The sequence below is a fragment of the Pantherophis guttatus genome, chromosome 14 (genome assembly GCF_059756535.1).
Source record: "Pantherophis guttatus breed Tessera chromosome 14, ASM5975653v1, whole genome shotgun sequence".
Classification (NCBI taxonomy): Eukaryota; Metazoa; Chordata; class Lepidosauria; order Squamata; family Colubridae; genus Pantherophis; species Pantherophis guttatus.
Genome location: NC_142076.1, coordinates 1,351,816 through 1,379,218, shown reverse-complemented (window position 1 = coordinate 1,379,218; position 27,403 = coordinate 1,351,816). Strand labels below are relative to the sequence as shown.

Below are 27,403 nucleotides of genomic sequence, written 5' to 3'. Positions count from 1 at the left end.
ATCCCTGTCAAGAGAGTCAGAACAAATGTGGTTGGAGGCCTGGATGATGGATTTGGTCGGAGCGTCTGAGTAGAAGCTGACGCAGGTAAGGCTGAGCGGCCATATAACATGAGGTTTATCTATCGGTGTGTAGTTAGCTCAGCTAACTAGGCTGAGACTAAAGTTGACAGAGGGATAGAATTTGTTGACGTCCTGGTGGAATTTTATGAGAGATTATTATTATGGTGAATTAATAGGGTGCTTTTAATCTGTCTCACATGTAATCTGCATAAGCCCCTGTCTTCCTCTGCTCTGGCTCACCCTGATTTAAATTTTTCATCACTACCGGTTCTGTGGGCGTGGCTTGGTGGTGGTGGGGGAGTTAATGTGACTGGATGGGCGTGGCCGACCTTTTTTTTTTTTAACTTTACTTTTTTTACTTTTTACTTTTACTTTTAAAAAATACCTCAGGCAACTCAGCTGGGAGTTGCCAGAGACTTTTCAAGGCATTTTTTTTACCACCTCTTCGGCCAAGAGGTTGCAGGAAAAAATGCTTTGAAAAGCCTCTGATGATCCCAGCTGAGCCGCGCGATCATCAGAGGCTTTTTTTTTTACTTTTAAAAGCATTTTTTTCTTCGGAAGAGGTTGTAGAAAAAAATGCTTTTAAAAGTAAAAAAAAACAGCCTCTGATGATCGTGCAGCTCAGCTGGGCATGGGGGGGGCGCAGGGATTTTTGCTACCGGTTCTCCGAACCACCTGCCGCCATCTCTACCGGATCGGGCGATCCGGTCTGAACCGGGAGCATTTCATCCCTGGTTGAGCCACTCCATGCAACTCACAATGTGACTTGTGGTTCACGAAAGCTTCTGCCTGTTAAGAAAATGTGTGGGTCAAGGAAAATTCTCCCGTTCTTGGTTACAAGGAAGGATATAAACTGTAAGAGCTCTCAGTCTCAGATGCCAAAGTTAAGGGGAGACTCTCAGGCAAACCATCCCCCACCCCAAAAAAATTGAGGGTAGAAATAGTAGTGACCAGTCAAGAAGATGAAGCCCTTGTGGATAAAATCCAAATGGCTTCTGGGAGTCAAGACTGCCCACCTTTCATTTTGCAGCCCAGACCAGCATCCAACCTTAGCCACATTTTTTGGTTTTCAGTAGCTGTTATGACTGGCCACACAGACCACCAGATGTTTAGCCTGGACTTGGCATTTTCATCCAGGTATCGAGTCCTTCCCAAGGACCTAGGATAGCCAGATGCTGTTGTTTGGTGGTGTTAAAGATATCTATCACTATTATTATTATTCTCACTTTTCTTCTCAGTATAAATACATACAGTGCTGAGTCAGAACCCAGAACAAGTTCAATGTTTTATGTATCTTTCTTCTTATTTGATTCTAGCCTCTTTCTGGGAAAATCTCCTGTATGAACATCAAATCTAGACAGCAGCCTGCGCTTACTGACATGGCCGGAGTATTAAAGAATACTCAGTTCTTAGTATTAAAGAAAGAGCCAGGGAGGTTAAACAATATATATACAAACATGTCAATGTCTGGCTGCATACATTGCTTTATTTATATTGTAAGTAATAATTTAGGGTACGGTAACAATTTCCATGGAACTATTTCCCTGAAACAAGGCTGAGCTAAGCGCAGTCAGCACCCAAAAGAACAGATGTGGGCAAGAATTCAGCTGGTCAACAGGCAGGATAACTGGCCAAGAGACACATCAGCAAAGCCAAGCAAGAATGACATGAAATGTCAACAAGAAAGCTGACTCTGACCGTCGTCAAGCAAGAGCGCAACAACAAAGGGCCAATTTTTCACAACAAAAGTCAATTTGTCATAACAACCTCTTTCTCAATCAGCAAGTTTCCAGTATACAAACCATCTCGTGTGCAAAAGAAGCAGCAAGATCAACATCCCCAGGCAATCCCGGGCAAAGGAGAGGAAGGCTGGCCCTGCGCTTCTCAGCTGCCCACCTTCTGGAGCCCAACTGAACCACCTTGCAAATAACTACAACTCTTCTACTTGCTAATTTTCGCTGTGCTAAACATGGTGTTGGTTGCTCTTGGACTGCTTAACATCCTCTTTTTGATTCTGCCGTGCACTTACTCACTGTGCCCTGTTGGGAGTTGAAAAAGGAACCGAATTAAAATTGGACACCTCGCCACCATCACGTGAAACTGATAGAACGGTCTGATATTCCCAAAATGTACAATTTCCTAGATGTGTGGATTCTCTTACAGGTTCTTTTTAGCAATGAAAAAGTGAAAAGTAACTTTTAGAAAGAAAGAAAAAATTGGCCTTTTACTCTGGTTAATCCATGGATGCAAAGTGGAGTGGAAATTGAAAATAGAAAGCATGGGGGCTGCTGGAGAACACAGAAGAGGCAGCAGCTGGGAAAACACCTGCTCCTCCCTCACCCCCACCCCCATCCTGAGGATTCTGCATCCGCTGTGCACCATGGTGCGAAGGACGAGAGCATATGGGGCTTCAGAGCTTATAGAGATTTTCTTACAAAAAGATGGGCTACGAGAGAGGAACGCAACACAGCCTTGGTACTAGATGGGCCTTGTCTTGTCTGCTGCTTTTCAATGTTGCTCTGCCTGAGATGACTCACAACAGGCCAATTAATGCTGCCTCATTCTCAGGAGAGCCTCCCGATCTCAGGGAAGTCCAAAGAAGGCAGCCGCATCTCTGTTTCAGCAGCAGGAAGAATTCTCAGTTAAGCCTCTCTGCCATCGTCCTCCAACCCACTGGCTGAGCTGCTAACTTGCTTTGTCCCCTGCACTAACTAGCACTTGACACCGTTATTCAGCTGGACTCGGTTAAGCCAGCGTTAGAACAGATAGCTAATTCCTCAGCTGAACCCCTAGTCCTACTTTGGTCTAGTTTTAATTTTGATTGGTTTTTGGGTGGAAACACGGATTGTGTGAGCCCAGCCTGCATGGTCAGTCTTCTGAGGGAATGCAGCTGGTGGGTGCAACGCTTACTTTTTTTTTTTTAATTTGATTTATATGCCGCCTTTCTCCGGAGACTCAGGGCGGCTTACAATGCGTTAAGCAATAGCCTTCATTCTTTTGTATATTTATACAAAGTCAGCTTATTGCCCCCACAACTGGGTCTTCAATTTACCTACCTTAGAAAGGATGGAAGGCTGAGTCAACCTTGAGCCTTGGCGAGATTTGAACCTGCAGTAATTGCAGGCAGCTGGTTTTAATAACAGGGTGCCTTAGACCACTGTACTACCAAGGCTCTTTGTGCTCTGCTACAGATTATTTGTCCAGAGCCTCAACTGTGCATGACTTTCTCTATCTTTGGGGAAAGGATTCCAGTCCTCTATGGAACTGCCACCTCTGGGAAGAGGGACTTTGCTCTCTGGACCTTGAACTGGGTGCTCATTTTCTGTCTCTGGCAATGGCACCAATGTGCTACTGAGCAAGAGCCTTTCGGGCAGGGCAAAGACAGTGTCTGGCACTTGAGTGTGGTTTGGGGGTGTCTTCATAACCACCAAGGATTGTGCTCCCCCAGTGTCATCAGTCCAACACATGTGGGAGGAACATCCAACATTTGGTTTTCACCCGACATTTGGCTTAAGCTCCCTGGAGTTTAAGAGAACTTCAGTATTTTATTCTCCAATAAATGCAATGGGTTGTTTTCTTCTTCCCCTGGACTGGTCCTGGCAAATTCAGTCTCTCTCTGAGATGAAATGGATCATTTAAATCCACCCAGTTGGGTTTCTGGTCTTTATTCTGGAAACAGCATTGCTGGGATCACTTTGTGCCAGATGACCAATGAGAGAGTATAACTAGGTTGATTCTCCTAGACCCAGTCCTGGAGGCAGCACCCACCATGATGTCCTTGGGGATAGAAATCAGACCATGCAGCAATCCTGTTCTGCTCCGTTGGGAGACTCAAATTCAAAGGGTGATCTGTCCCAATTATCACCCATCTGTTGTCCAGAAGGGGAACCCATCAAATTTGCAGATGATACTAAAGTGGCAGGAATAGCTAACACCCTAGATGATAGACTCAAGAGCCAGGTGGATCTTGGCAGACCTGAACACTGGGCCCTATCTAACAAAATGAAATTCAACGTAGAGAAAAGTAAAGCCTTACAGTTAGGCAAGAAAAACCAAAAATACCTGTATAAATGAGGTGAAATCTGACTTAATAGCAGTAACTGTGAGAGGGATCTTGGACAATCCTAGTGGACAATCAATTAAATATGAGCCAGCCGTGTGCGGTGGCAGCCAAAAAAGCCAATGCAATCCTAAACTGCATTAACAGAGGGATACAATCAAGATCAAGGGAGGTACTAATACCACTCTATAAGCCTTAGTAAGACCACACCTAGAATACTGCGTGCAGTTTTGGTCACCACACTATAAAAAAGATGTTGAGACTCTAGAAAGACAAAAAAAATGATTAGGGGACTGGAGGCTAAAATATACGATAACGGTTGTAGAAACTGGGCATGGCTAGTCTAGTGAACCACATGCACACCGGCCAGCTGGTCTCCGCACATGCCTGCGCACCAGAAACTGGAAGAGCAGCCATCTGATGCATGCATGCACATGTGTGCTCCTGCCAAAAAGGTTCGCCAACACTAGTATAGGGTCTCCTGCTTGAGCAGGGGGTTGGACTAGATGACCTACAAGGTCCCTTCCAACTCTGTTATTCTAAGTTATTGGCAGCTGCATGGGCCTTAAAGCCAATTGTTTCCCCATCCTGATTTTATATCTACAGTACATAAAACTGCTGGGAAAGATTACTGGACGAGCCACAGCTGGTGCATTTGCTACTCTGATGTCAGCCAGATCTCCAGAATGCAGTTTGCAGCTTGCTTGCCCTCAGCTGCCATGGAAACTAGGAGGGGGGTTGGCATTTGGGGTGGGGAAGTGAGCTGGTGTGAAGACCCCCGGCCTCTTTTAGTTACAGGCACACTGGAAATTTACAGGTAGGCAGCAGCCGTTTTTCAGCTCTCCGGACCCCAAACCATTCAGACCTTTCATAATTTAAAAGAACAACTTGCATCATAAAAACGGAGGTAGGCACAAATCAACCTTGATTTGATTCAAATTGAAAATAAGAATTTGAAACGACCATGATTTGATTTAAGTTTGTGATTCAATATTAGCTGACAGCCCAATTTGACTCAAGATGCTCTCTTTTTTAAAGTTTTTATTTATTTATTTATTTATTGGCAAGAGGGTGATTGAGGGGGTGATCAGTCTGAAAGCGTGAGAAGATGGAGCAGAGACAGAGGCCAGTTGGCTGAGTGGAAGGCAGAGCATTTATACTGCAGGAACTAGATTAGGGTTATACCAACCTTACTAGGTGGAGCACACAGGAAACATGGCCAGATAAACTAATTCCACCATATTATGAATCTGCATTAATGGAATCTTGCAAGTCTGACTGTAAAATATTCTGACCGGCACCGTTATAACCAGAGAACCAGGGGTGGGTTTCACTTCCTTTTGCTACTGGTCTGCGCAGATCGTATTTGAAGACGTCCGGGTGGATGGGCAGAGCCTCCTGCCACCGCTGCTACTGGTTCACCTGAACCGGGGCGAACTGGTAGCAACCCACCACTGCAGAGAATGTAAGGAAAGGCCCGGCTCCTGAGCCTCTTTGTCCACCCCTGATGATGCTACGGGCTCTGCCTTTTCTTATCTAATCCAAGCAGCAGTCTCTTTGCCCTGTCACTCAAGCTCTTGCCCACATCCCATTGCAGGTTAGTTAAATCAGTGGCGGAGCTCTGGAGCTGGATGAGCTCAGAATGAGAGACTGGAAAGATCAGTGGAAAGACAGAACTTTGTCCCCTGAAAGACTTGTCTGGCCTGCAGGATGTGGCTTAGACTGGTGGCCCTGGATGATTACCATGCCAGGAGGGGCAGGGAAGCAGGGCAGCTGCCATCTGAGCAGCCATAGAGGAGATCTCGGGCAGCACCTGCGAGAGATGCCACTTTCAAATGCAGGGCAGCCCATGTTAAAGGATCAAACCATTTATTTGGGATGGCTGCTCCTGAACCAGAAGAGATCAGAGGCAGCAATAGAAACTGGGCCATGGAGGCGGCCAATGGAGAGTCTGGAAGAAGGGACAGAAGCCCCTCCAACCCAGTTGGCCTATATGGTCTAATGGAAGGAAGAACCAGGAAGAAGACGCAGAATCCAACTGGGGCAGTGCCCTCCACATCCAGATGATCCAACCCCTGGTTTAAGACAAGCACTTCCATATGTGCCGGGCCTGAGATTGCTTGGGACAAGCCTATGGTCTTTGGAGGATTTCGGCATGGAGGGGGCTCCGCTCCAGCTATTGCCATGGGTAAATCATTCAGGGCAAATGGCCAGATTAAGATAATCTGCCCCAGATACTGGATGCATCTAGATGGATTCCCCAGAGCACTTGAGGGAGCCACTGAGACCCGGGTTAGCTATGGCACAGGAGGCGACTCAAGCTGATCAGGAATCTCTCCCAGTTCACTCTCCCAGTTGACTTCCTGGTTTACTCAAGAGCTCCAGGAAAGGGAGAGGTCCAGAGCCCTGGGCAGAATATCTGGCCAAATATAAATAGGAGCCCAAGTTCAGGCTTATGCCATGGCACCAGGTAGATGTGTGGCCAGCCAGCAGGCACGTTCAGGATGCTGAATTCCATTATAGGGGGGGCAATACTTAGGCAATCTCCTGCCTGGCCACTGGAAACATTTTGCACACCATTCTGCCAGCAAAGTTGCTGAGATCCAGCTTCCTCCAGGACCTAGTTTCTGTTATTTCCTCTGATCTTCTCTTCCGGTTCAAAAGCAGCCGTCCCAAACCAGGCAACAAATGGTCTGCTCCCTTAGCTGCCCTGCATTTGAAAGTGGCATCTCCCGCAGTCCTTGAAGAGACAGTCCACAATCTGCCCCTCCCCACCAGCCTGAGTTCTCCCCTCCAGCTGATCAGGTGGCAACTGCCCTGCTTCACTGCCCCTCCTGGCACGGCAGTCTGCATGTGTCAGTCAACAGTGGTGAATGGGCATCATCTTGCAGTGTCAGCCAAGGTGTCTGTTGGTCCTTGGACTCCCATAAATTGGAAAGAGAGCTCCCTGGCAGCACTCGGTCCCCTCTGGGTGAGATCCATGCCTGGTTGGCTCTTCCCTCTTCAAGAGGCCAGCCGAATCCAGTTGGCTTAGACAGCTGTTGTCCTGTCTCAAATCAACCCTTTTCTTGAAATGGTTTTTTTTTAATCACTTTTATTTTTTATTTTGTTGAACATTTAAAAGTAATTGAATAACTTAAATCTATAACAGATAGAAAAAAGAAAAAAGGAAATCTCAGTTAAAAAACAAAAAGTAAAGATGAACAGGTAATGAATCCCTTCCATATTTGCCATCTATCAATAGTATGTAATTAGTTTCTTGATTAGATGATTGCCCATATCAGGATACAATAGAGCATTAGCTAACAACTAAATAAAATAGCAATAAATGTACGGAACAGAACAGGAAATGCATCCGCTTGGCATGTGATTGTGATCTATTCTGGAAAACAGATTCTCAGTGGAAGAACCTTGTCTACCCCCTTGGCAATTCTGCTGGCCATGTGGATATTGGTATCCTGGCAGAAGGGCGACAGTCTGTTCCTGAGGTCCCCTCAAGTAATGGTTCCAGTTACCTGGCCATATAATTGGACCTCGAGTCAGAGGCGCAGGGTACCTTCTATGGATGCCCTTCCTCTATTAGTTCGGCCCTTGGTGGAAGTTCCAGTGTTTTCTCAGAGAATCCTGTGACCCATCCCTTGCTCTATTCAAAGCTGCCCTTTGATCCCAGGTCAAACCCATCATCAGGTATTTGTCTATCTGAAATGTTGGTTTGTCCTTGGCCAACTATTTTGAAGATCTACAACTTGCAAGCAACCATATCCTTTGGGTAATGATATTCAGAACTCCCTGTTTAAAGGCTTCCTTGGCCAAGAGTAGATCTTAGTTTGATAGACTGGGCTGTGAAATAACTTAATAGGTTGGTTAATTCACGTAGAGGGCTGGGCCATACCTATCCGTTTTTCTAGACACATTTTCGGTAGTCTCCAGGGGTCCATTAAGAGCATCATCCATCAATAGTTAGAAGGTTTAATTATTCAATAGCTAAGTACGAGAGAGATTTCAGCTCTGACTGCCCAGGCTGGCCCACCTCTATGCTTGTCAGTTCCCAAACTGCGTCTTAAGAAACAGGTCTGGTTTGGTTCAATAAAGGGGCTTTAATAGACCGCGCAGGTCTGCACCCTAAGTCAACATGGCAGCTATTTTCAGCTTGTAAACCTTTAGTATAGGGATCAAACCCCAAACAGCTAAGTAGTTTAAGTAGTGTTTTATAACTTGCTGCATTCTCACTAAACTTGTTTTGAGGTGGTTGGTTTATGACCCTCCGTCAGAAAAAGCCAGTCCAGGTATGGGAAGGAAATCTGCTCAGTAAGCTCTTTGCCCAAGTGCCAATTCTTTGGCAATTCTGCTTATCAATACTATCACTTTGTACTTGACTTTATCACCATTCAAAGAACTGGAGGCACAACGATCGATGCTCTGTTGTGTCCTAATCTGGTCAATTGACTAATCAATAGATTAATCAGGCCACATATTGCAAATACAGGTAGTTCTCCACGTATGGCCACAATTGAACCCAGAATTTATGTTGCTAAGTGAGAACTTCGTTAAGTGGGTTTTGCCTCATTTTACAACTTTTCTGTCCACATTTGTTAAGTGAATCACTGCAGTTGTTAAATTAGTAACCCGGTTGTTAAGTGAACCTGGCTTCCCTTGTCAGAAAGTCACAAAAGATGATCATATGACCCCAGCACACTGCAACCGTCATAAATGTGAGTCAGTCGTCAAGCATCCAAATGTAAATCATGTGACCATGGGGATGCTGCAGTAATCAAAAATGTGAAAAATGGTCATAAGTCACTTTTTTCAGTGCTGTTGTAACTTTGAAGGGTCACTAAATGAGTTGTTGTAAGTCAAGGACTACCTGTAGTAAGTATTAAGATCATGTGTAAAAGCTGCCCAGATTTAATTACATTCTGGTTCCTGCCTCTGCAAAGAATAGAATAGAATAGAATAGAATAGAATAGAATAGAATAGAATAGAATAGAATAGAGTAGAGTAGAGTAGAGTAGAGTAGAATAGAATAGAATAGAATAGAATAGAACAGAGCTGGAAGGGACCTTGGAGGTCTTCTAGTCCAGCCCCCTGCTCAAACAGGAGAACAAGTGACTGTCTAGTCTCTTCTTAAAAACCTCCAGTGATGGAGCACCCATGATTTCTGGAAGCAACTTCTGTTCCACTTATTAAGTGTCCTCACTGTTAGGAAGTTTCTCCTTAATTCCAGGTTGCTTCTCAAATACTGGACTACTGCTATCACGTCGCCCCTAATTCTTCTTTTCTTTAGACCAGCCAAACCCAAATCCTGACTCAGCCTTCCATCCTTTCTAAGGTAGGTGAAATGAGGACCCAGTTTGTGGGGGCAATAAGCTGACTTTGTATAAATATACAAAAGGATGAAGGCTATTGCTGAGCACATTGTAAGCCGCCCTGAGTCTCCGGAGAAGGGCGGCATATAAATCAAATTTTAAAAAAAAATTGGTTTAATCTCCAGGCCTTTAATCGTCTTAGTTGCTCTTCTCTACCATTATAATTCTTACTTTAACTTTTTCTAGCAGAGCAATTGAAGAAGCCCTGTCGGTCCACATCTCAACTATTAGGGTTGCCTACAGTTTTCTAACATTGAGCATTTATTATTTTAGCTGCTAAGATTAAATACAGTGAGATCTTCATTTTTACAGTTAATGTTAGATTTCATTTGTGTTGGTCAAATGATAAGGATACATTCTGGCATAAAATCTTGGGTGAGATAAGCATCATAGCTAAAGAAATAATTGAGTGGGTCCCAGAATTAGGGTGACTGCTTTTATTTATGCAATCTAACCTTAATTATAAAAGTAAATAACTTTTTACTACTTACTTAATCTTAACAGCTAAAATAATTATCCACTAATTTAGTCACTTTATCAAAGATGGCAATAAAGTTTGTCTGGCATGATCTGTTTTTAACAAACCCATGTTGGCTTCTAGCTCTGCTCATTTCGAAGTGCTCACAAATCCTCCACTTGATTATCCTTTCCAGGAGTTCCCCAGGTACTGACTGAAGAAGAACTGCATTCAAGAGGGCCGGAGCTTCCTTTGTTCCTCCCTGCCCTCCTCTGCCCTGGCACCTAGAGCTTCCCATTCCCAACAGGTTCCTCTTCTGTAGGAGTTCTGACCTACCTGTTCTCCCTCACCACAAATGCACCTCTTAAGAGGGTCTACAGAACATCTCCATCTTTTCCATGTGGCACACCAGAGAGGAACTGTGGTCAACCCACACTTCTGGTACACATTCAAATGCCAGCCAGAACCGCTAAGGAAGGAGAATGTTAATATTCTCAAGTCTGTTTTCTTCACTCAGAGTGGGAGGAAGGTAGATTAAGAGAAGGGAATTAGGAAAATCTTTTTTTCCATAAGATTTTGAGTTGAGTCCTCTACAGGAGGCAAGTAACTGCAGAAAAGGTGATTCATGCTTCTGGGCACAAAGGTTCAAGCCCAAAGTTGAGTCAACCTGGGGGAATGGCAGGATGCTATCTTGGTTGCCAACTTGGTTTGGCAAGTGCAAATTTATTAAAAGAATTCAATAAAATTTAACAGCAAGGCTGGGCATGGGCAAGACCAGCTAAGGGTACCCCGACCTCCAGAAGGAAGACCAAGGTTTCTGGTTTCCAGTTGATCATCTAGTCAACTCTGTTAGCTCCTCCAGCTTTGTAGGTGGCAGCCCAAAAGGAAGCCCTGCTTTCCATCCACTCTGGGCTGTTAAGCAGCACAGGAAAGAATCCAACCTCCCAAGTCCCCAGATGGATGATGCCACGGATAAAAGCAGTTCTCTCTCCAGTTCACCTTCTGGAAAATTCCTTTTCCGTCCCTTCCGGCCATCTCCACATCTGTATTTCAAAGGCTTTCTTCTGGGTTTCTGGGTAGGCACCTCACTGCATGGTTGCTGGGGTTCTCTCCAGTCACAGGCCGGCTGGAGGAAAGGAAGGACAGGCCAAGCCATGTGTGGCTTGTTTCTCCTCGATATTTGCTCTCAATAACTCTTTGCTCAGAGTCTTTGTTGTTCTGCTGCTGAGGACATGGCTCTGAAGTTCACCGCACGATGCTCGGTGGACTCTTTTGAACCAGTTTTTTCTGGAGCCTCTAACCAAATGGCTCTTGGCTGCTTGTCTAGGAAGCCCAGGGCTTGATTTAGCTGCACAGAACATCTGATGGGGACAAGGCCCCATGTGAGAACGATTAAGCAGGGGATCAGCTTTCCCTGACTCTGAGCCAGTCAGCAGTCAGTATGGCGGCATCTGACTGGATCTTGATTCTCCTCCGTTCCAGTCCTCTTTTGATGTGGAGATAAATTTGTCATCTCGGCGCACTGAATGAAGGAATGCCACCTGTTTTTGCTGCAGTTTTTCAGTGGCTTTTGACAAATCCTTCCTGAGCATTGTTGTGGAACCACCTTTTAGTAATGGAGCTTGGCCTCTCTGTTAGGTGAAGTGTATGCATTTCTAAAGCACAGCTTCAAGTCAAGCCGGCACATTTTAATTTCCTTTTTACCAGCACTTGTAGCCACCCTGTTTTTATCCTCCTCTCTTTCTCAGAGATAAAAGGGACATAAAGGAGAAGAGAGTGCAAAGGCAATACTAGCACTAGGGTCTGTGCAGAAAATACAACAGGTGGTGGAGCCTATAAGTAAACCCCAATTCTGTGACCCTGCGTGGCCTTTTCCCTTTCCTAGCCATTTTCCATTGAGAGAATTGAGAAACATATGTTGTAAAAAGAAATAACCATCTTGTTAATTCCTGAAAAGCCAAGTTAAATTCTCTCATTTAAAAATTGAATTTTGCTCCCCTGGTTTCTGTTGTGCCTTTCAAGAATTTGATACTCACGGCAATTGTCCCAGGAGCTGAGCTACTCCCTGCCTGGTGTCCGCACTTCTCTTCCTGTGAATGGGGCAGCTACCCCATGGATCTGGGGAAGGAGCATTGCTTCTGTTGAGTGATGGAATAGACCGGGCATAAATCTTTGAGCCCAAATCTAGAAACAGCCCCAGGGGGAAACTTGACTACCTAAAAGTCAAGCTAATGATAAATTGATAAAGTTTATCCACTTTTTTCCACTTTTTAATCTCTCCCCTCTTCAGCTCCAGGCTTCTTGATTCCAGATCCTTTCTTCTCTTCTGGAGATCCTTTTATTTCTCTTCTCCTTCTCCTCTTCTACCTTTTTTAAAAATGTTTTATCCCTTCTGGAATTCCAACTCCTTCAAACTTTTTCAGTCTTTCTGGGACTGGATTTCCAACCTCAAGAGATGGATTAGTCCCTTCGTCTTAGTCTGGCCAGCCTCTCTGACCTTGGGAGCAACAGACCCAGAGTTTGATAGGTATCTTTCTAGCTAAGCAGACAAAGGTGTCTTTCTCTTCAACTGCATCCAAGAAAGCCTTGTACTCTAGAAATAAAACTTCGTGCAAGTTTACTTCTCTGCTTAAAAGAATGGCTCTGAAGGGGTGGCTTGGAAGTTCCCATTGCTACCTCCAACCTTATCTCACAGGGATATCTAGGGAAGAGAGGAGAAGGGACGAGTCAAAAGGAAGAACTTCTCCGTTATGGAATATTCAAGTGGTCCTCGTTTATCAACCACAATTGGAGTCAGCAACACAGTCGTTAAGTGGCTGCTAAATGGAACCACATCTGGGCTTATGGTCTAACTTCAGCTTTTCTTTGCTTTACAGACCTGCAAAGATCATGAACCAGAGGAACGGTTGCAAGATTAATGTCTCTGGAGAATCTCCATCCTCCAGGTCATGGCTGTCCTAAAGGTGCTTTTTCAAGAGGCAACTGAACTTTATGGTTTTGGTTTTTGCTTCTCATACAAGAAGCTTCTTCAAATGAGAAGTGAAACGTCTTCAAAGAAAAACCAGAAAGTCCAGTTGCCTCTTGAAAAAGCACCTTTGGGTTGCAAGATTACTTTTTCATCCTGGTTGCTGAATAAGGAGGGTCTGTCCTGAGCCAGAGGCAGGCTTGGTTCCTTCCATTCTGGAGTCCAGGAAGGCCCTTTTAAAGGCTTTGGCACTAGCTGATGACCACTAGGCAATCCTTTCCCAGTTTTTAAAAATGATGCTTTATTTAGAAACGGATTGGGAGGTGTTTTTATGTTACATTTTATGCTGCAGTCTTCTGCTCTAGAACAAATAAACGTCAAGTTTTACACTAAAGAAATAAAAGTCAGATGAGGAATATCAGGCATGGCAATTGTAAAATAGTTGTTTCTAGATGTTCACAGATCTGTTGTTGTTGTTGTTGTTGTTGTTGTTGTTGTTGTTGTTATTATTATTATTATTATTATTATTATTATTATTATTATTATTATTTCCAGTATCTCCCCAAGTATTGATGTTAGGCTGATTGGTCTGTAGTTTCCTGGTTCTGCTTTTCCTCCTTTTTTGAAGATGGGAACCACATCAACTCTTTTCCAATCCTCTGGTAGTTCCCCAGTGCTTCAGGATTTTTGAAAGATGTGGTATTATGGTTCTCAGATAACATCTGCCAGCTCCTTCAGAACTAGAAAAAGAAAAGCTCTTTCCTTTTGCAGTTATTTGGAAAAACAGGCCTCCAGCCATCCTCTCTTTTTTATCCATATGTTCTTAAGTACAGAAGTTTCACGTACAATAAAATTTTAAAAACAACAATGAGCAATTATGTGGCCTATAAAGGGAAAGTAAGTGGTCTCTGGGGAACAGGAGCTGATTGATCAAAGGCAGTTTCAGCAGTGATTGAACAGGGTAGGAAACAATTGATTAAGGGGGTAGAAAATTTTTAAGCAAAAGAGACAGTCAGCAAAAACTTAAAAAGCTTGGTGGGAAAATAGAAGCCTAACTGAGACTTCTATTTTACTAAATATATTTTAGGTTTGGTTGCATAGCTAAATATTTAGCTCTGCATTTATTTCAAATTTTAGAGTTGGAACCCAGCAGTACTTAACCCCCAATGTGGAAGAAACTATATACTAGGCAGACAAACAATATATATGTTGTTGATGCCCCAAGTGAAATTAAGGGGCAAGGAGAAAGCCAACTATTTTTCACAAGATGATCTTGAACGCAAGATGATATTCAAGGAGAACATCAGTCATTGCTTTTAGGTCCTAAGCCTCATTAATAGAGACTCAGAGAATGCATGGAATGGACTTAAAGAAGTTATTAAGGATGAATGTAAAACAAGACTCTGATGATTGCACAGTTCAGCTGGGCCTGGGGGGGGGCATGGATTTTTGCTACCGGTTCTCCGAACCATCCACGACCATCGCTACTGGATCGGGCGATCAGGTCTGAACCGGGAGCATTTCACCCCTGCAATGTACTATGACTAACTGAGTCCAAAAAGATCAAAGAAAGATGGAATGAAATTCTGTTCAGTAGAGATATCAATATCCAGGATACTTTAGAACCCTAATTACAAGAACTTCTTGTACTAGAAGATGACATTAGATGACTAATTTGGAAGGCTATTGGAGCTGATGGAATACCCACTGAAATAGTAATAGCAATATCACTTAAACACAGTGGTGGGCTTCAAATAACTTAACAACCGGTTCTCTAGAGCTCTGGAGCTGCATGTGGCTCTTTCACCCTTCTGCTGCAGCTCCTGTCACTCAAAATATGTGTCACAATCGCCAATTGCCGGCATGTGATTTATTGAGCTTTTCAACCCCCGGTAGGCCAACCATGGATAAATCCAAGAAAAGTTTCAAAAGAAAATAGAAAGTTTAATTCAACTACATATGCTAGTTTGTGGCTGCTCAAGAAATAGTCAGGATGGGAAGGGTTTTGTGGCCCCCAGTGTTTTCTTTTCTGTGGGAAACGGGTCCAAGTGGCTCTTTGTGTGTTTAAGGTTGCAGACCCCTGGCTTAGACATATATCACAGTGCTCCATGCCCTCTCTAAGCAGTTTATAGAGTCAGCATATTGCCCCCAACCCTCTGGGTCCTTATTTTACTGACCTCGGAAGGATGGAAGGCTGAGGCAACCTTGAGCCAGTGAGAATCGAACTGCTGGCAGCCATCAGTCAGCAGAATTAGCCTGCAGTGCTGTATTCTAGCCATTGTGCCACCACGGCTCATGTAATATGGCAAGTAACAGAAAAAGAATCTGAAAAGTTTCTAATCAAGCTATGCCAGCAAGCCAGAGAACAACGCAATGGCCCATAGATTGGAAGAGGTCAGTCTACATTCCAATACCAAAGAAGAGACACTGATCAGAATATGTACAAGAGCCTTAATTTCAATGCTAGCAAAATGATGCTTAGGATCATCTGACACAGATCAAAGCCTTTTGTGGAAAAAGACATGCTAGACGTTCAAGCTGGCTTTAGAATGTGAAGTATTATTGCTGATGCCTACTGGATAATTGAGAAAGCCAAAGTATACCAAAAAGAAATTTATATGTGCTTTAATAATTATAGAAAGGTCATGTGCCTATCATGTCAAGCTGTGCAACGGGCTTAGCAAAATGTGGATCTTACAATATCTCATTGTCCTCATGTCCTCTACGAGTTCCCTTAGCACACAAGGCTGCTGTTCACTCATGGTTGGATTCTGCCATATCACCTCCAATTATTTTGCCTCCCCTTAATTTATTTTGGCAAGTCAAGCCTTATTTCCTTGGAGAAGGAGCCACTGACATCTTTTTAGACAAAATTGTGGTGCACCAAAAATCTAGATGTTATGATGTCTGGAAAGATGGGGTGGAGAACTCTATTCTTCTGGAGAAGCTTTGTAACACACAACCTGGCTCTGGAGCCCAGTGGGTTTGTGGCAAGACACATTGTGTGACATCCCAAAAGCACAGCAGCAATTTGTGCATATTTGATGAAATGAACTTTGAGTGGATTTTACTTGCAACAGGAAAGGCATCAAGCTGTTTGCTGTGTCCTTGATATTCTCCACAAGTTATTAAAAGATAATAAGCAAAATTCAATGGGAAATTACAAAAGTGAGGTAATCACAGAGAAGAGGGGAGGGGAGGGAAGGAGAAGGGAAGAAAAAAGAAAAGAAAAAAGGGAAGGGAAGGGAAGGGAAGGGAAGGGAAGGGAAGGGAAGGGAAGGGAAGGGAAGGGAAAAGAAATCTGGCAGATTTCAAACCAGCATTTTGTATTACAAGGCAACGATTATAATCATTGTGCTATTAAAGCATCACGGTAAAAATCTTACCCATCAACTCAGTTGAGGGGTGTTCCTCTCTACAAAGTAGACATTGAAGAGTTGGGGTCACCAAGTGAAGTGCAGCAGCTGAAAAAGGCAAAAGCATTTGAGGCAACCTAAGCGAGAGTGGGGGGTAACTATTTTAAAACTGATGTAGGAAGATGTGACAGGAGGAAGAAAGGTCCCTCGTGACGCCTGTCCCTGAATCTTGACACCGGTTGCAACGGGCTCCTGGCTCTAAGCCCTTTTTCTTGTATGTTTCACCCCCCCACCAGGTGAGGTTGAGTTATGTTCCAATGCTTAATTGGGTTGTTGACTCACTAAAGAAAGTCTGATGATGGACTTGCCTCCCCTCCCTTCTTTGTAATTTTGAAAATTTATCTACTGGATTACTTTTTTCAGTGTCCTGCTGAGAATACAAATTGAACAAAATATTCAATTTTGTTTTCTAAATAATCTTTTATTTTTAAAAGATTTTAAACAGAACATAAAAATTAACACAAACTAATTCAGAACACAAAGAAAGAAAAAGATAAAAGAAGAAAAGACAAAAGTGCAGGAAAAAAAGAAAGAAATAGAAAGAAAGCTTCTGATTCCCTTTGCAGCAAATTCAAGCAAGGTTAGAAAGTTCTCTCCCAAATACAGTAAAAGGCTCACTTTTTTAGTGTCTATTTTTTTTTCTAATCATCAAAACTCCAAGTCATGTACATTTTTTTTCTGTTTCATGCAAAAAGTCTATAAGGGGCTTCCAGACAGCCATAAATGTAGATACTGGTTTTTCTCTAATCAAAGCGGTTACTTTAGCCATCTCCCCAAGTTCCACCATCTTCACCAACCATTCCTCCATTTGGGGTGATATTGAACCTTTGTACTGTCCAGCATGTAAGAGCCTTGCTGCAGTTGTCATATATAAAAACAAAGTTCTTTTGCCAAGTTGCCTGTCCCTCAGTCCTCAAAGAAAAGCCGCTGCTTTCCATTCAGCAGAGACAATCCGGAGTTTAAGAATCACCAGCCTGTTGCCAGTTGTGGGAAAGGTACTGAGTCACCTACTAAAGATTCAGAAGACAGCAGCTCGCCCGCGTGGCCAGTTTCATGCGTGGAAGAGGATGTTGTGTCTAACATTCTGGAATAATTGGTCAGGGATACTCCTGGCAGGGGTGCAATCTTACCGGTTCAGCCAAACCGGTAACAATGATTGCCATTGGTTTGGCAAACCAGTAGCAATCATCCCTGGTGGCCCCGCCCATGCCCACCCACTCGCTGCTTCTGGCTGCTCGGCCAACCCACCCCCCCTGCCCTATATAAGTTTCCCAGCTACTCGCCTTGCCAGTTGCCTGCTCAGCTCACCAAAGGTAAGCAATGCATGCCGCCTGCTCACCTTTCACCTTGGGTCGGGGGCCGGGGCCCAGGGACATGCAATTCCCCGAGTCCCCAGAACTGCCACCCGCCTCAACCAGGTCGGGGAATGCACCATTCCCTGGCTCCGCCCTTGCCCTAGAGCCTCCACCCACTCACCGCCTGCCTCGACCAGGTCAGGGAATGCACCATTCCCTGCCTCCAGCCTTGACCTGGAGCTGCCGCCCACTTCCCACTCTCCCTTTATGTCCTTGCCTTCCTCTCACAGCTGGCTGCCAGGGAAGGCAAGCCAGGGCTGAACTGTTGCTGCTGGGCTCCCCGCCAGCCCGCATCTCACCCCCCCCCCCACTTGTTGAGAGATGCCTGCAGCCGTAGGCTCTTTTTTCGGTACACCTGGAGATGCTTCTTGTGCCGAAAGATGCAGCGGCTGCAGGCTTGTTGTAGCAAAACGTACCACATTTGTTGGCTTTGTAGTGTCCCCTGGCCTTTGCTACGAAGCCTCTTTGGGCAGCAGGCCAAAAGAGAGACCCTCCTCCTGCAGCGGGCATGGCATGGAAGGGATGCCACAGTCCTTCTTGTCCTTATGGCGAAATGTCCAGAGAGCTCATCTCATGGACTGACGTGAGCAAAACCTACTTTTCATCTCTCTCACTGCTCAATAGTGTGATCGATGCAGCCATGTGTAAAGACTTTGCTGGTCAGCCTGTGTCAGATTTGGACAAGATGAATTCATCTCAGATCTCATGTTTGCTGATGACAGCATGATTTTGCAAACAGCAAAAGAGAAGTCTGTGACATCCTCCTCAATATAAAAACTGCTGATTATTCATCAGAATTTAAGTCTCCGTACTGACAGCACCAGGCTGTCCGCAACTGATGCCTTCCAGACAGCCATCCAGTTTGGTGAAGCACAGCCTGGGCAGGCTGAACAATTCCAGTAAAATTCAGTTCAACCTTCCTAAAGTAGCAGAAAGTAGCTCCCCCAGCCAATGGCAGCAACTGGACTGGCCAGGCTGCCAGCTGTTTGCAGCAGTGACAGGGGGTCTCTGGTGAAAAAACAGAAGAAATGTTCCACCAAAAGGCTCCTCTGTCCATCATTGATGCTACCAATACTGTGCAGAATCTTGGACTTTGCTTTAAAATAATTTGAAAAAGGTTTCCAGATGCACCACTGACACCAAATATATTAAGGATTTTAATCTGCGACAAGATACAGAAGGAATCAATTCAAGAATGCTGCTGCACCAGCCCAGGGCAGCTGAATGAAGTTCAAAAGCATCAAATATAGCAGTTTTGATACACCTGCCACATGGCGTCATGCTGACTTCCTCATGATTGCTCTGGAAATCACACTCTATGGTTGGAAAGTAGAGTGATCGGATCCAATGAAAACTTGGGTGGAAGAGGATCTCATGAAAGACGGACTCTTGGAGGCTGCAGGTTGCCCTGTGAACTCCAACCACACACAACAAGGTGAGGACTTCAAGTTCACATTCATCCCTCAGTTGGTCAGAAAATATAGATGGTACATTCCTGGAACATGCTTGGAGAAGCCAGCAAGTGAAGCAATGAGAATCTGAGCTATTCTGACCTCTCTCTCAAGCAATGGGTTGCAGCTCATGAGAGTAAGGAAGTGGGTGACAGTTGACCTGGAGAGCTATAATCTGTATGTTGTGTGAGTGGGAGAAGCGAGCCCAGAACATGTTTCAACCCCAAGAACAGGAAGATGATTTAAAGTGGTACACAAGACATGGAGGAACCCAATAATGAGCAGGGAATACAGAGAAGTATTTTCAGTCTTTCCATGCCAAAACATGATCATGGAAAACAAACATGAAGAACTGGATGTCTTAATGCAGGGAGGCTAAATACGATTTAGTAGGAATCGCTGAAAACGGACAGGATGGAATACATAAATGACATTCAAATATTTGAGAGCATAGCTTATTTTTTTAAAAGGTGGGGGGAGAAAGATGCATTATAGGTGAAGGAAATGTGTTGATCTGAACCTGCATATTTGAGTTAGAATGCAAGGAAGATCAATGTCATTGTGGCCTGGACTAAAAAACTGGCAGGAAATCTGGGCAATGCCCTCCAGATGACAAGCATCATGATCACAGTGGGATACCAACTCCTTACACAGCTGTTAGAATCCAAAATCAGCCAAGATGGCAAGATTCCCCCCTCCCCCATTTATTAGTGCTCTTGCTGGTTTATTTTCCAGATTTTAAGACCAGACAAATGGATTGGTACTTAACCAATATGGAAAAGCTTTCCGAAGAGATAAAAGCAATGGGAATTTAGGGAGAAGTCAGATCTTCTTGGGGGTTTGAAGTACTACAGAAAAGTATTTGGAACATAGCTATACTTACACACTAGGTTTCAGTAGAACCACCTCCAACGACTCAGAGCAGTACTAAGTAGTTTGTGTCTAGATCAGGATAGAAAGAACCCAGGGCTGTTCAGAAATCTTTGAACCTCTGATCCTGGAAGTACAGCTTTAGGAAAGAGGTCTAAATGGCACCTCAGGCTGAATTGTTAAGAGGGTCATTAATAGGGAATAAAGCATGGATGTTGTGACTTATTTCTAGGATTTTACCCAATAACTCCAACACAGGATGCAGTGAATCAATTCTCTTTATTAATCAATGTTTCATTTACAGGTATGTGGCTGGAACTGACCTCTGGATGCCTGGACCATGTCTTAAGTACCTGGGAGGCGGAGCTGAGGTAAGGAGGAGTCGGGGAGGATCTAGGTGGATATGGTGTTAACCCTTATCATGCCTGGGGATGGGCAACGGTGGGCATTTATACACAACAAATCCCCCTCTAAATGCCCAACAGTTGCACCTGCTTGTGTGTTTTGCACCCGGACCCCTAATTTAGACGTAAGGTAAGCATGCTGTTTACTTGGTAGAGGTTTGGTCAGGATGTCTGCGGCTTGCTCGGCGGTCTCACAATGTACAGCCTTAATAAAACCAATGTTCGTTAATTCTCTGACATGCTTGTGCTTAATGTCTATGTGTCTGGCCTACTTCTTCTGCCATGGATATGTCTATGGCTGCCTTATTGTCCTCATGTATTACTATCGGGTAGGCCGGTTCGGTCCAGATGCTGGTAAGCAGGTCGTCAAACCATATCAGGTTGTTAGCTGCTTTGGAGAGACAGATGTATTCTGCCTTGGCTGTGGAGGTGGCCACCAGGTTTTGTTTCCCGATGTACCAATGTACTGGGCAGCCGTTGATAAGAAACACATAGCCAGATGTGCTCTTTCTACTTTTTGTGTCGCCTGCCCAGTCAGCGTCGGCATAGGAGGTTAGGATGGGTTCTTTGGACTTCTCTGGCTCTAGGTTCAGGTATGCGTCCATGCTGTGTTTTAGATACCTGAGCACACGTTTCACACCCTCCCAGTGGTACATCTTTGGATCGCTGACATGTCTGGATAGCAGGTTGACTGCCAGGAGGATGTCTGGCCTAGTCCAATTAGCTATATACAGTAATGACCCAACAACAGACCTATAGAGGGTATTGTCCTTGAAGGTCTCGCTTTCCTCATTCATGTGTTTCAGGAAGTCAATGTGTATGGGTGTATCGCATGGCTTGGCTTCCTTCATGTTGCATTTGATTAACAGGTTCAGTATTTTCTCCCTTTGGGAGATCCTGAATCCCTTCTGAGTTCTATCAATCTGGACACCCAGGTATTTGTTCACCTTTCCCAGAGTCTTTAGGGCAAAATGTTTCCCCAACTGATTGGCAAACTTGTCACAATTTTGTTTATGCTGACCACAGTACAAAATGTCATCCACGGAGATGAGTACGTACTCTATGGATGTGCCCTCCCTCTTGGTGAAAAAGCATAGGTCGGCAGAGGTGGCTGTGAACCCCATGTCCTTGAGGATCTTTGCTAGGCACTCGTACCACCTCTTACCGGACTGTTTCAGCCCATACAGACTTTTGTTCAGTAACCACGTGTCCTCCCCTTGTGTGTTTCTCCCCGGGGTGCCCTAACAAAGATCTCTTTATCTAGCTTCGCGTGGAGGTAGGCTGTCTGCACGTCGAACTGGTAGACTTCTAATCCTAGGATTGTGGCTACTACCAGAGCGCTTTTTACACCCTGACCGTGGGTGAGTACGTATCTGTGTAATCCTCCGGGTACCTTGTGCTACTAGCCTAGCTTTGTACAGTTTTTTATTGTCCTCTAGTTCTTTGATTTTGAAAACCCATTTAGTCCCGATGGCTACCTTGTTCTCTAGTACTCTGGATGGGGTATACACGTTTAAATCTTTCAGGCTGTTCATCTCCTTATCTATGGCCTCCTCCCATCTGGCCCTTTCCTCTCGTGGTAACCTAAGAATGTCCTCGTAGGAGTTGGGTGTTGTGGTGCCTGTGTGTATTGAAAGTATGTAATCGTCGAATCTTTTTGGCATTTTGTTTCTGTTGTGTCTTATGGGTCTGCTGGGCATTGTTTCTGAGTCGTGCATGTGTTGGGCTTCCCTCTCTGTGAGTGCATCTACTTTTACCTTTATGAGGGGTGGTTCTCCTTCCATTCTTTGGTGGTTACCCCTTTGTGTTTGGGTTTTTGTTTCTCGTGTGTCTCGTTTTCGGTTGTGTCTGGTTTGTTGTTGGTTCTAACATTGTCATTGGCTCCTTGTCCGGGCAGTACCTCATTGAGGTGTATTCTTGACCAGTTTGTGTTCTCGTGGAACACAGCTGATCAGGACACGACAAATCTGTTGTCCTTGTCAATAAATCTGTACCCCTTGGTTCCGGACTCGTACCCCATGAATTTTAGTCTCCTTGGCACTTTGTCCCCTTTTCTCCTTAACTGTCTGGGTATATGTACATCCGCAGTTACCCCAAATATGTGTAGGTGAGCTATCTGGGGCTTCCTATTATACATGACCTCATAGGGAGTTTTGTTCACTACGCTTTACCATATTCTGTTCAGTGTGTAATTTGAATATGTGAGTGCCTCTGCCCAGAAGCGTTGCCCCAGCCCAGCGTCTTCTAGGACGCACCTTACCATTGTTTGTAATACGCCATTCCTGCATTCTGATACTCCGTTCTGGAATGGCGAAAAAGGCGAAGAGGAGAAGTGTAATATCCCGTATTTCTTTGTCCAATTGGAGAAGTCCCTTGATAGGAACTCTGAGCCTCTATCTGTCATAATTTGTTTTATTTTTATGTTATGTTGAGTTTCTACCCTCTTGTAGAACTCTTTAAATTTTTGGAACACCTCACTTTTGTGATTGAGGGTGTACACAAATCCGTAACGGCTATAGTCATCGACTATGGTTAGGAAGAACCTCTTCTTGTATTTAATAGAGGGTCTCATGGGTCCCACCACGTCCATGTGAACTAATTGGAATATTGAATTGGTGGTGCGGGAGGCCTTCTTGGGCCTTGGTTTGGTTTTGATCTTTGAGCATTTGCACACAGAACACTCCAAATAATTTTTACAGTTCTTTAATAGTAAGCCATTTGAACATTCATTCATTTTTTGTACCGTTGGAAAACTAGCGTGGCCTAATTTTCTATGTAGTAGGTGGGCACACTCATCATGAATGAGTTTGCCAATGTGTGGTTTCTCTATGTGTGTTGTGTCTGAGGTGGGTTTGCCTTCTGCAGTATGTTCTCTTTCACCCCCTCTAGTTTCCATGGGTGTACTTGTCTCTTTCTCCTTACTTTCTGGGTTAGTGTTTGTGTTTGTGTGTTCTTGGGGTACTAAGTATGTGAGTCCCCCTTCTATGATGATTTTTCCTATGTTTTTCTTTCCTTTAGTCATGTATGCTTTCCCTTCCTTGAATGTTGTCTCAATGCCCAAGTCTCTACTGAGCTTGAGCGTGGCTAATATATTGTGGGGTATCTCAGGGATGAGTAGCACCCCCTCTATCTTCCCTATCCCATTTATGTGTGCGCTTCCTTCTCCTGTCACCAATACCTTGTTCTGATTGGCTACATTGATGTGATATTCCTTTGGCGTGAATGACTTCAGTATGTTTTTGTTATTGGTGGTGTGGTTGGTGGCCCCTGAGTCAATGAGCCATGTGTTCTTTCCTTTTGTTTGGGTGTGTGAGTGTTGGTGGTCCCTGAGTTCGTATAGTGACCCAGTCTGGCTATCCCTGGAGCTATCTCTATATCCTCTCCTATCCCTGGGGTTGGGTGAGTCCCTGCGCCTGAACCTGCTCTCTGGGGAGCGCCTGTCTGAGTGTCCTGATTTGCGGCCCTGTCTTTCCCTACGATAGCCGTAGTCTCTGTCCCTCTGGTTTCTGGGACAATCTCTCCTATAGTGATTCCTAGAGCCGCAGTTAAAGCATTCTGGTTTGTCTTGGTCCCTGGTCTGAAAGTCTACCCTTTTTGTTGGTCTGTTCTCCCTACGGCTTGATGAACGGTCCCTTCTTAGGCTGTCCTCCGCTATCAGCCTGTTGGATAATGTCTCTAAAGAGAAGTGCTCTATGTTGAGACTATCCAGTTGCATAATAAAGTTTTCCCAATTGGGGTCTAGAGAGTTTATGATGATGCTTTTCATGCTATCATCAGATATGGTTTCCCCCCTTTGTATGAGTTCTGCCCTGGTGGTGTTTAGCTTAAGTATGTGCTCCCCCATGGGTGTCCCTGCCTTATGCCTGGGTGAGTAAAATTCCCTGGATATTTTGGTTGTTGTGGCTGCACTTTTGCTGTAGAACAAATTAAATATTTTTTGTAATATCTCTGCCACGGTTAAGTGGCGACCAAGACTGGGGTAAATGCTGGGTGACAAGCTAGACATTAACAGATAGTAAGCCCTGTGGTGTAAACAGTCAATCTCAAAAGTCCATGGTTTCTTTGGTGGGTCATCAAATAAATACAACATATTTTCCTTTAGAAAAACAATTTGGAATTGATGGTTCCACTCCAAGAAGTTAGACCCATCTAATTTCAATTTGTGGTTGTCAGCAGTAAAAGTTATGTTACTTACAGTCTGGTGCTGTCCATGGTTCTTTATGTGAGGGAACTCGCAATATGCTGGGGGAATGCTTGTTGCTAGTCTGAATGGATTTATCTCTATGTTCTCTTTTCTTCCTATAGGTGGCGACTGGGCATGTGCGAGGCTCATTTCGCACTGCAGGTCGTCGGGAGAGGAGCTCTCTGTTGCTGGCGTCAAGCCTAGACCTAGGCTTGCTGCTGGGAGGTTGGGCTCACCCCTGGTAGGCCCGTAGCCCTCCCTGGATGGCGGAGACTGTGGCTGGGCCTCTGGATCCCCGGCAAAGAACGGGAGCAGCTGGGGTGGCGAGCCAGTCGTAGGTCGAGGACTCCTGGAGCTCGGCGGTGCAACAGCGGTGGCGGACATAAGTCGAGGACCTTCGGGGATCTTGGGTGCGGTGGCGGCAGCGGCGAAGGCGGCGGCAGCGGTGGACCCTGGGCGACGTTGGAGGACCTCCGGATGGGTCAGGAAGCCTGGTGGAGGCCACGTGGCTGGTGAGTTGTTGTTTCTTCTCCTTATTCCGCGGCCTATGGAAGTTGGTGCAGCGGGTGGCGAGTGTGAATCCTGTGGGTATTCAGTCCTGCAGGCGGTCGGGTCTTGGTTGTAGTTTCCGGGGTGCGTTGTCCCACATGGTGTCTGCTGGGGTGTTGCAAGGGTTACGGTGGCTACCCTGCTGCTCTTTTGGGGTTGTTGAGCATCGGTTTGTTTCTTTCTGGTTGCTGGAGGCTTGAGTGCTGAGCCGAGTGCTGCAGCCAGGTTCTCGATTGCTTCATCTGCTTCGGCTCGATGCTTGCGATCTTGCTTCGGTGTTATTTTTGGGTTCTTCCCCATCAAAGTTGGGGTTCTCGTTGTTTTGCGCCATTCGGTTTGAATCTCGGCTTCCCATTGGCTGTTGGCCATTCCAAGATAGCCACCGAGAGCATGGCGTGGAAATGAAATCTTCCATGTCCGGAGCTTCAGCTTGGGGATACCTTTCCCTTGCCGGGCTGGTGATTTCTTTTCTTTGTTGCTGGATGCTCATCGCTGCTCTATTGCTTTCGAGTAGGCTATGGAGTTTCGCGATGAGCTCCTCTTTGCTGGCAGTCACTTCCATCATTTCCAGGATGGTGGATCGGAATTCTTCATTGCTCGGTGGCTCTGCCCTTTCGCAGTAGTAGGTTTCTTCTCTTGGCCCTTCATCTCTGAGTAGTGGACTCGGGTTGTAGTCTTCATCATCTTCGGTTGTGGCGATCCTCGCTGTGGCACCTTCGAGAGCCTGCAGTTCTTTCATCTGTTTGGTGTAGGCTCTGGTGGCCATTCTTTTCTCTGCCCCTGTCTGGGTTCCTGATTCTGCCATCTCTGTGAGTTGTGGGTAAACCATCCTCTGCTACCAACTTGTGACTTATTTCTAGGATCTTACCCAATAACTCCAACACAGGATGCAGTGAATCAATTCTCTTTATTAATTAATGTTTCATTTACAGGTATGTGGCTGGAAGTGACCTCTGGATGCCTGGACCATGTCTTAAGTACCTGGGAGATGGAGCTGAGGTAAGGAGGGGTCAGGGGAGGATCTAGGTGGATGTGGTGTTAACCCTTATCATGCCTGGGGATGGGCAACGGTGGGCATTTATACACAACAGATGTCATCTCAGGGAAGAATATTAGCAAATAGCAGATATCTGCAGAAAGGTAGAAAGGCTAAATGTGGAAGGAATGCAGGCTCACAAGGAAAGCAAAGAACCAAAGCAAGCAAAGAAGGACTTTTTTTGTTGTTGTGTCATCATTAAAAGCAAGAAGAAGGACGGCGTGGCCCAGCTGCCAAGAGAAGACGGTGCAAGAGAAACAGACAACAAGGAGAAACAGATATCCTAAACTCCTATTTTGCTTCCAATTTTTCCCCAAGGGAACTGAGTTCAACTGGATTTATGCTGAGCAGCTGCCCTATGGAGGAGGTGGCCATCCAAGACAGTCGAGAGACGGCCAAGCGGTCAGGCTTCTTGGGAATAGTTGAAGTCTCCAGAGCCAGACCAAGGACTGAATCCAAGTTTCAGTCTGGTTGAAGTTAGGGAAAACATCCTGAGAAGGAGCAGCTCAGCAGTGAACCAGTTGCAGTTTGCTGGACTGGAGAATTTTTGCTGGCCTATTCAGTTTTGTATCTTCTGCAAATCCAATAAACATTCCCTCCACCTCTTCATAAAACATTGCAGAGTCCTGAGCACAGGATTCATCCAATAGCCTTTCCCTTCATGCTTGTCTCCAACTGGCTTATGAGGCCTCTTCAGATCCGGCCCTTCAGCTGAGGAGTTATTGATGCTTTCCGTGCCTCCATCCAGGAGAGGCTGGCTCTCGTGTTCCCTCTTTTTTGACAGATTGTGGATGAACGGCAAAGTTGGGAGAAGGTTTAGTTTCCCATTGCTAATTGCCTTGTTTGGTTTGTAAACATGCAGGTTGCGGTTTGAGCCCTGACAGCCAGAGTGCTATTTTTAATTGTTTTTAAGAATTACTTGAAAAATGACATTTACCATGTTAGCAGATCTTTCTTTGCGCCCACTCTAAAATTTGACTAAGCCCGCACTGCTTCCTTTATTTGGAATCACTGAAGCATTTCAGACTTTTTAACTGGAAAAATAAGAGGCAGCAAGAAGTGAACTGTCTCGGAAAAATGGAAAGGTTCCTATTTAGCAAGCTCATTTTTGCTGAACTTTCTTTCCAGGAGAATTCTCTCAATATAAGATTATTTCCAATTTCCCTCTCAGTCTCGAGTACTTTATTATGAAGTAAGGAGTAACAATGGAAATAACATTGTGGAGACCTTT

General features: G+C 44.9%; 1 long non-coding RNA gene across 1 annotated transcript; it reads left to right on the top strand.

Moving 5' to 3' along the window:
- LOC117667406 (uncharacterized) lies at nt 1-26,151 on the top strand. Its single transcript, XR_004592028.2, has 4 exons — nt 1-85; nt 20,305-20,371; nt 24,710-25,099; nt 26,069-26,151. It is a non-coding gene; the product is annotated as an uncharacterized LOC117667406 (long non-coding RNA).
- Nucleotides 26,152-27,403: the final 1,252 nt, after the last annotated feature.